Source organism: Periophthalmus magnuspinnatus, chromosome 18 (assembly GCF_009829125.3).
Source record: "Periophthalmus magnuspinnatus isolate fPerMag1 chromosome 18, fPerMag1.2.pri, whole genome shotgun sequence".
In the NCBI taxonomy this organism is placed as follows: domain Eukaryota; kingdom Metazoa; phylum Chordata; class Actinopteri; order Gobiiformes; family Gobiidae; genus Periophthalmus; species Periophthalmus magnuspinnatus.
In genome coordinates, this window is record NC_047143.1 from 20,572,527 (window position 1) to 20,583,325 (window position 10,799).

Genomic DNA, 10,799 nt, shown 5'->3' on the forward strand with positions numbered 1-10,799 from the left:
TTATATTTTTTCACAGTATAAAGCATTTATACCTTACAAGGACATCTATCAAACACAAGTTAACCTTTGGTCTGACTCAACATGTCAGCGAGCCCACCCACAACAGAGGGCGCACTCTGGACCTCCTCATTACAAAGGGAAAAAATATATTTCAAATGTCAATGCGGTGGATGTTGCTCTGTCCGATCATTTTTGTGTTTTCTTTGAAGGAGACACATAAATGATTACATAGGTGCAAGGTTCATGGAAAAGATACACTTTGAAAATGCCCCATGTTGTAATGTTGATGATTTGTTGAACTCTGTGACTTCGAGTGTTTTGAATGCTCTGGAAACTGACCAAGAGATCGTCACCAGTCTGAGTTCATCTACATGCTGCCTCGATGTGTTACCCACTAAACTTTTAAAGTCTGTGTTAAACAGTTTGCTGTCACCACTCGCTTGCATAGTTAACATGTCAGTTCAGTCTGGAACATTCCCAAGAGCTTTGAAAACTGCGGTTATCAAGTCTCTCCTAAAGAAGAGCAGTCTTGATGCCACAATATTGAACAATTACCGACCAATCTCAAATCTGCCGATTTTAGGCAAAGTCCTCGAAAAAGTTGTTTACCAACAGCTTATTAACTTTCTCCTAATGAACAACTCCTTTGATGTTTTCCAGAAAGTGTCAGCAGTCACCTCCAGTCTTGCTCTCTCCTTCAAATCAGGCTAGAAATCTAGGGGTAATAATGGACTCAGACTTTAACTTCAACAGCCACATCAAATTAATAACATCTGCAGCTTTTTATCATCTAAAAACATTGCAAAATTGCTGCTCACTGACCTCTCCAAACAAGCATTAACACAGCTGCAGTACATCCAGAACGCTGCTGCTCGGGTCCTGACTAGAACCAGGAAGTACAAGCACATAAGTCCTGTGCTCAGGTCTCTGCACTGGCTCCTGTGGCTCAGAGAATAGACTTTAAAGCACCTCTGCCTGTGTAAGTCTCTCCATGGTCTAGGTCCAAAGTACATCTCTGACATGTTAGTGCCATATGAACCATCTCGCACTCTGAGGACTTCAGGGACCAGCCTCCTGCTGGTGGCCAGAGTCAGGACTAAACATGGAGAATCAGTGTTTCAGTTTTATGCAGGCCTCCACTATGACAATGTTTAAATCCAAGCTCAAAATAGTCCTGTTTATCTGTGCATATGACTGAAAGGTTTTATTCTGCACTCTTCTCTTTTAATGTTAATTTTATGATGATTATTTATGATTATTTGTTTTTATTTGTTGTATTGTGATTTTAATGTCTTTCTTATTCTGTAAAGCACTTTGAATTACTTTGTGTACAAATTGTGCTTTACAAATAAACTTCCCTTGCCTTGTCTATTTGAAATATTTTGCACAAGTAATGAACAAAAATCCTCAGGTGGTACCAGTTACAGAGTGTTGCCTTGTTAGCTTCAATTTACCTCATCCTGTATTGCTTGCTTATTAGCTTGAAAAAGTCACCTGGGACATTAGCTAATAGCTACCGAAAAAAACAACTGTAAAATTAATAGATGCTCCCAAGGCATTAGCTGTACCTTGCAATGGTTAAGCTCAAACCACTGATGCACTGTAGTAAGTAAAAGCCATTTCATTTAGCTAGAAAGTGTTACATTTTTGTTCATTACTGTCCCCTTGTGGCAGGGTAGAGAATATTTGGCTACAACCAACATGGTGATGTTACAGACCACTTTTTTGCATCTACTATTTACTGGCTACATATTAAAAAAAATGTAAATATTACCCACCCCTTAATCTAAGAACCATTATACATTTTTATACATTTTCAAACTACACACTTACAATTTTCTTCTTCTACTTTTGAGTTTAAAAACGATATAATGCTGTTCCCTCTGGAGTTGTCAAAAATAAATGGTAAATGGCATTTTTATATCACGCTTTTCTACCTTCAAGGCACTCAAACCACTTTACATAAAGGAACCCCTCACCCATTCACACACACATTAGTTCACCAATGTACACAGACACTGGGGGCAAGATGGCTTAAGTGTCTTGCCCAAGGAACAAAAATATGATACTAATCGATACTAAGACTAGTTATGAAACTAGATACTCATTTGAAAAAGTATCAACAGTAAAAAAGTCACATTTACAGGACAGAAATGTACCTTTCCTGAATAGCTTTAGAATGACGTCTAACTTGAGCCTGTTTATTTTAGTGTATATTCAGATATTTACAAGGTTAAAGTCATCATTACATTGTAAGATTGCTCAGATATTTACTGTATAATTAGTGCGCAGAGTGTCATTTTTTAAACAAAAGTAATTATTTCTAAGCTACAGTGTATAAAGGAGTTTTAATTTGAAAAGCACAAGAGCATTTAACAGATAGAAGTTCGAAATGTTATTTTTTCTTACAGTGAAGATTGCAGTTTTCTAGTATATACCTGTTAGCAGCACAGTAAGGATTATTGAAGGTTAGTTTAAATATTTTTTGTTCTTGCGTTTTTGTTCTTTTTTTTGCGCTATGTTCTTTTATTTTGATAAATTATAAAAGATAATAAACAGTTGAATTATATAAAAAAAAAAGATGATTGTGGATTAGCTCTGAATGTCTCATAGGAACAGAGCATGGCGAGGAGCATGCATATCCATCTGATTAACTGTGAGCTCCTTATCGCCGATGACTTGAAACCTCCGCACAAAAGCACGAACAGCCAGTGAGTGAGAGGAAGATGAGATTATTATTAAGATGAAGATTTGTCACGTATTTAGATCAACTGCCAACAAGTCACTGCAGCAATCTGGTATGTTTGTTATAGTGGGGAGAGATATCACGGACATTGGCGATCATGCTTATCTGTGTGGAATGTGATATGGTTAACTATATAAGAATCGGTGCTAGACAAGAAATTCAATGTATTATAATAGGATATAATCAAACCAAACAAACACATGGTATCTACATGTACATCTACATATTATCCATTGGTTTCAGAATGTTTAAAGAAGACATATTGTGCTTGTGTCTCCTATAGTTCTAACCTATGGCATTTGGAACATGACATTAGTAGACGATTTTTTTTTCCATTTAAACCAAAATGACCAAGCAACGATGCTGAAATCTGTGCAGATCACCGATTAAAAAAATAAAATTGGAGAACAAAGTAAGTACATAGTAGTGGATGTGTGCTGTTACGGTGAAAACAGGAGTTAACTGATTAAAGATTGCTCAAATGCACGAATCACTCTAAATAAAACTTCAAGAGGGTAAATGAGAAGGGAAACAACCACAACATGGTTAAAAGCTCTGAGAAGTCAACCAACAGCTGAGCTTAACAACTAGGCTTCACTGATCACAACACACAATTTGTTATTATTATTTTTCCCCTCATCTATATTCTCTATATCCTCCTTTCTCTCTTACAATTTACTAGTACTCACACTCTCCTCTGCCGTCTCCACCTTACCCCCCTCCAACCCCCTCCAAAAACACGGAAAAGTTACACATGCACACATGCACACACAAACACACACAACGCACAACATAGACTTGTCACATACTGTAAATAGCTGTTACATCTACAAACCATGTTACGTCTTGTTACGTGTTGTTATGTCTTGGCATGTCTTGTATTTTATATGTATGGTCACTATGTTTGTATGTATGTATAAAAAAAAAAAAAAAAAAAAAAAGCTCTAAGAAGTCCATTTTGCATTAATAGACCTGTTTTATACTATGGATCGTTGCCATAGTGATTAAGAACTTAAAACCAAATATTATACCTTTCCAGTGAGAAAACGTCCTCAAAATGGTGCATATAACAGAAAGTTCAAACCCATTAAACTTTTGGAAATGAGTATTGATCTGGTGCTTAGGGTTTTGGGCTTTTCCATCATTCAATATATCTTGTAAAGTTTTTTGGCTTTTTTAGTAAAAAATAACTGAAATATTCAAAATTGGTCGACATATTTATTTTTTGCTTGTTGGCAACATAGCATTAAGTGTGTTCAGGTGGATAATCACAAAACAAAAATTAATTGTCAAATTAATCACATCACATTAATCACAATTAAATAGAGATTCAGTAGATCAGTAAATCTCAAATGATCAGCTCTGTTTTTTTCAATTGAAATCTCTGCACAGCAACCAACCAGTGGTGGAAGAAGTACTTACATTTGTGACTTAAGTACAAGTAAAATACTGGAGCAAAAGAAAAAAAAAAAGAAAAAAGAAAAAAACGTATCACATGAAGTACCACATGAAAGTATTAAAGTATCTGTTTAAAAATGTACTTAACGACTAAAATGTAAGCGCCTTTCTCGTAGACTTTGAGATCTAATAAAGCTTCAAATGTAGTAGTAAAAGCCAAAGTTAAATCTGTCAACTGGACTAACAGAAAGTTGTAGGAGTGAAGGAGTTGACAGATTTAATTTCGGCTTTTACTATGGATCAGACCTGGATGACTGAGGGATTACCAGACATCTTCAAATGTACTGATTAGATAAAGATTTGTGCTGAAGTTTGTTCAACAGAAACAATGGAATGCATCCTTTTTTTCTAGCTGTTTTTATTTGTATGTTTGCGTTTGCTCAAACTGTGAACTTGTTAAAATAAACCCTCAGACTTTTCAACAGGCCTCAAACAATAATAAAAATACTTTTACTTTTCAGTTAAGTAAAAAAACAAACAAAAAAAACAAAAAAAAAAAAACTGTAATGGAGTAGAAAGTACAGTACCTCCTTTCAAATGCAGTGAAGTAAAAAATATCCACTTTAAAATGTACTTAACTAAAGTACATATAGCTAACATTTTATTTAAGTACAGTTCTTTAATACTTTTACTTTATGTTCCACCACTGCAACCAATTATGCAATAGCAAGAGCATGTGATTTGGAGAAGAGCTCAGGCTATGGAAAAATAAATTAGTTTTTTTGTGTTAAATTCCACTAACTAAACTAAATTAAAAGTCTAATTCTTGAAATTAATATTTGGTTTTATTAGGAAATAGCCTATTTGATCATTATGAGGAGAGAAATGGTTTTCAGTCTGATTAAATAATATCTCTGAATTTACCTGAACCTAGTATAATTGTTTTTACACATTAGCCTATAGCATGCCGAGTCAAGTGTGTCCGCTAACACACTACTCAAATAAACATGTTCATACTCTGATATTACGTTACATTAGGTTGGCACAGTTACGCTCTATCTGTCATTACTCAGACTTTTGCCAATTTGACCTTACTCGTAACATTTGTTGTCGAAATACACCCTTACAGTCCGATTATGGTTCAAATCATAACCCCAAGCCGTGCACAGTATTTATTCAGATGTTCCTTCATTTTCCTGGCACATTTTTTATGACATGTGGAGATATGGGGGTTCCTAGGCAACACCGCAGGGGCTGATGCTTATCTGGAGTACACAGATCGAGGACCACACTGCCTCCATTACCACCTGCCCCCCAAATCCAAATAATTACCTGTGGGTTCATGTGGGCATTTTGAAAACACAGAAGAGCTGCAACCATTTTGTATTTGTGAAAACCTTAAAGGGCATACGGAACATGATTATTTCCATGTACGCAAAATGAGTCTTCTATATTGTGGAAGCAGCTCTTAAGGTCAAAATACGTCTGCTGTGAACTGTCTGCATCTAATTAGAAAATGTTTTACTGTCCAAGAATCAGCAAGTGCGTGGTTAGCATGCTAGTTGTTGTTTCCATTGTCAATCACGGTGAAGTGTGTAGTCTCAGAAGAAGAAGTGGCTTTAAAAACGAATAACAAGTCATATTTTTTAACATAAACTATTAAAATATCAGTTTACATTCATTGTTTTATATCTATTGGATTTTTCAACATTTCTCTTGCTTTTTGTTTTACACATCACTTTATGGACATTTATTGCAATTTTGGACTTGTAACATGAAAATAACACCATTGTTTACAGCTGATGTCGTCAATATTCCCTGGGGTATGATAACTGGAGGCACTGTTCTGTCTGAAGCTTTGTTACTCCAGTTTGACTTTAATTCGAGCCTTGTTTTAACACAATCTGAGCGTAACGAACTGTCTTAGCTGGAACTACAACAGTTGAGGTGATTTTCAAGCTAGTTAACATTATCCAGCAGTTTTTCAGTTAGTCACTCTCATCTTTTTGTTGAAAATCACCCAAATGGGTCCATGAACGCCCGTATTGACCACATGCTCTTGAAAATGTTATGTTTGAATCAATTTTAATTATTTTTCATGAGTTTTAACTGCTTGCATCATAAAAAGTCACAGTAAAAGGTCCACTGAAGCCTTGGATCTTGCTAATGTGCGCATGGTGTCAACATAGTAACTGCCGAACATTCTGGCGTAGACATACATGCAGTACACACCCAGCATAACGTCACTCCAAAGTATCAATTGTTATACTATAAAGGCCAAACTTGCTCCTGTTTTCCGCCTTGCTTGTTTACCAATCACTTAATGACTATTGTTTCTACGTTCCTCTCTATACGAGGAAAAGTTGTGATTTGAGCCATGCGGAAATAACTTGACAAGTTGCCTGCGCAGTCCGAGAAGAGCTCAAAGATGAAGTAAAACCCGGGCTGACAGAGACAAATTGGCTTGTTTTGTTGTTGGGGAAAGTGTAGCATTCATCTGTCACTTTAGGCCTGTTGACAAGGCACAAGTGTGGTGAGTAATGGCTTGTAAATGTTTCTATCTCTCTTCCTTTGATATAGTATACCAACCGCCTGCCTTCTTCACTTTAAGGCATTCACTTTTAAAGGAGACATATTGTTTAGAATCGACTTTCAAGTTTTTTAACCGTGCTATAACAGCGTTCCTTCATTATTATCTTACTCAGAGTTGTATAAACTGATTGATTCGTGCATGTTTAAATAATCCTGCATTGCCGTGCATTTGAGGCTCAGAAAATGTCCGTTTTCACCTACCCCATATCTCCACCCACTTCACTGCAATTCATCAAAAAATATAGACTACGGATTCATCAGAAATCCAAATCATCAGATCATTGCAAATGACAGTGACAAATGCTCTGAGAATGCTACTGGTGCTTTTATCCACATGCTTTGGGACTGTAAAGACGTCAATATAACTTCTTTTAAAAATCAGATTTCACATAAACTTGGTTGCAAAAAATAATAAATTAAAAATATAGACTCCAGATGGGGGTCTGAAGGGTTTAAAAATGTCATGCGGCCTTTATTTCAACAATAAAAACAGTAAAAATCTGATGCGTGCTATGGTAAAATGCCACTACGAAGAGGAAGATGCAGTCAAAGGACCTGTTTTGAATGAACGATGTAAACTAATGATTGACATGTGCCAGGTAAAAGTTTGGACACGCCTTCTCATTCATAGTCTTTTCTTTATGTTTACTACTTTCTACGTTCCAGATACATACTGAAGACATCAAATATAAGGAACAAGATATATGGAATCCACTCACTCATCTATTTTCTTCCGCTTATCCAGGGCTGGGTCACGGAGACAGTCTAAGTAGGAACTCCCAGACTTTCTCTCACCCCAGACACTTCCTCCAGCTCCTCTGGTGGGACCCCTGGGCGTTCCCAGACCAGCCGAAAGACATAGTCAATCCAGTGGGTCCTGTGTCTTCCTCCTCCTGAGACATGCCCGGAACACTTCTCCAGAGAGACGTCCAGGAAGCATCCGGAACAGATGCCCAACCCAGGATGTATGGATATATGGAATTATGTATCAAATAAATATATATGTTTGATATTCAGATTAATCAAAGTAGGCACCTTTTTCTTTGTTGACAGCGCTGCAAACCCTTGGTCTTCTTTCATTGAGCTTCATGATGAAATCACCTGAAATGGTTTTCACTTCACAGCTGTGCTTTGTCAGGGTTCAATTAGGAAAACAGTGATCAAAGCAAAGAATGGCTATTTTGAATAATTTAAAATCTGAAACATCTTTGAGTTATTTCACAGGTTTTTGTTTAAAAGTTTGTGTTCATTCATAACTTTGATGATTTCAGTGAGAATCCACAATGTAAATGTGTCACTAAATATGTGAAAAAACACAATATGTCCTCTTTAAACAAAAAAAATAAAAAAAATAAAATAAAATAAGCTGCAAATCTGGATGGTCCCACTTTTGAACTGTTTAGGAATACATATTATGCTTTTTCCCAAATAAGCACATAACTGTTAGCAGAGATAAGGGGGAGTTGAAAATACAGCATCACTCAAATTGTAACTCAGAGTAACTTAGTGACGATGGAACACAGTTATGACACGGTTAAAAGCTTCTAAAAGTTGATTTCAAAAATATTTTCTCTTTCAAATCTCCTCCGGTTTGGCCCCTAACTCCCAGCATGAGTCACGTACAATCAGGCGGGACTCTCGGGGTCCTGGACAACACACGGGGGAACATTTGGAGGGATTACAAGACAGCTTCTTTTCAGAGTAAATCAGCGGATAAAATGAGTCCTTTTGAATAGGTTAAACTACCAGTGTAGTGTCACAGTGAGCAGGCGAAAGAGCACAGTCAGGTGGAAGGAATATAGACATGCTGAGGATTGTGGGAGTGAATTAAAATTTACCCAATGCGCCAGTAAGTCCACCGTTTTTCTCACATTTTTAAATCTGTTCACATCACAATTGAAATCACAATTAGTAATGGACTGCAGTTATTTAAGTAACAGTATTTTCCTCTGCAAACAACAAAATACACAAACACAAAATGAAATACAAGTACAAAAATGAAAGCACCTGTCTGAATATTTTCTATTTAATTATTTCATGTTTACCAAAAGCAAATAATTGAAATGTTAAGATGATTTTAAGTTAAGTTTAATGCTGTTTATTGCTGTAGAACATTTCTGATACTCAATATTGATACCTTAATGATAAATGAAAGACACCCTTTTCTGTAGGCAATAGATTGTGATTTTCAACATAGAATTGTAGTACTTTCTTTTATATGAGTATGTGGTCTTATATCACAGGTTCCATTGTGGTCCATGGGCATATACTAGTCTATGTGCCTTATACTTGTTCTGATGCAGCTCAAGATCATTCTAAAGCTATTCAGGAAAGGTTAATTTGTACTATGAATGTGACTGATTTAGTATCAATGCGTATTCAGATGAGTATTTAGTTTTAATACTAGTTTTAGTATCAGTTAGTATCTGATTTTTGACAACCCTAATCTCCATGGAGGCAGGCGTAGTCCAGACCCTCCTCCAGGAAGTTACATGGTACACCTATAAAATATATCCATTATCATAAATTATTTAAATGGAAAAGGACAAAATATATTTAAATAAGTTTAACGATTCATTTTCTCTTAAATGTCATTCCACATAGACGGGGCCACAGTGGCTCAGACGGTAGTTTAGCCACTGATCCGAAGATTGGCGGTTCAAATCCTGCTCTTGATATGAACATCATCAGCGGTAGAGTGGTCACTGACCCACAGGTTGGCGGTGCGATTCCAGCTTCCACAAATCGATGCTATTGTTGTGTCCTTGGGCAAGACACCTAACTCACCCGCAATGAATGTGTGCGTGAATGGATGAGTGGTTCCTTGATGTAAAGTGCTTTGAGTGCCTTGAAGGTGGAAAAGCGCTGCATAAAAATGTGACCGTTTACCATGTACGTGCTTAAGTGTTTAAAACATCCACCGTAAACCAAATCCAGATCTGAAAATGTAAACCACAAACTTAATCACATTCGGAAAATGTTGTATTTTCCCCAAATCGTTCCACCCTACCTACCGCTCGCACTGTCAAATTTGTATGTGTCAATTGTCACCAAAATTGTCCTGTGGGTAATTTTCTTGTTGGAATAATCACTGAATGACAACAATTTACTCCACTTTGGATACTGATGAGTCTGCAATTACCAAAGTTTTATCTGACAACATTATAGAGGCAGAATTATTCATGAGGGAAGGGAAAATAAAGATAAACTCACATTCACTCGCTTGTAGAGTCTGAGTCATGACATCGCACATATTGAGACAGATAGCAATTACCTCTCATCAGCTCTAATGTATTCCAGGCATGATTGAGCTCCAAGTGGACATGGGCGCAGTGATTTTAGTGCTGCACCATAACAAAACAAGCCATAGATTCGATGTTTATGTCAGTGCAGTTTGTCATTTTCTGTTTCGGAAGAACAGTTTTATCTTCCAGTTGCATGTGAGGAAATGAGACCGTGCAAAGATTACAGACATTCACTTTGAAATTAAAGCTCCTATATCACACAAAATGGGTTCTTGTGAAGTTTGAGCCAGGTTCGAATGTTGTTACCTCGAATGTTGTTTGAGTAACCCTTTATTATTAGTCTGTCTACATACCTCAAAATGCTCTGTTCCACTTTGTGATGTCATGATGCGATAGTTTTCAAGTTAACCGCTACCTGTTACCTTTTCTTCAGTAAAGACTAGAAATTCCAGGACTAAAATCATCCAAATGATTCTAGTGAAGGTGTACGGAGTTTAAAAACACAGTGGAGCACCTTCCTGTATCACCACATGACATCACAAGGTGGAACAGAGTGTTTGAGAGAAGAACACATCCTAAATATGTAGAGTTTCAGGGTTTGTGGGTTAAACAGGTGTGAATGAAACACAACACCAACTCCAAGTATGTTTGAGATGAGGAAACATTATAAATATGGGCCCTTTAATTAGTAATTATCTTTATCCACATGTTATAAAGCGTCTGAGAAATAAAATAACTTACTGAAAAGGTAAATTATTCTATATTGCTCTACTGATAGACATGCACCTAATATATTCTCCTTGAAACAGGAAGTGTGG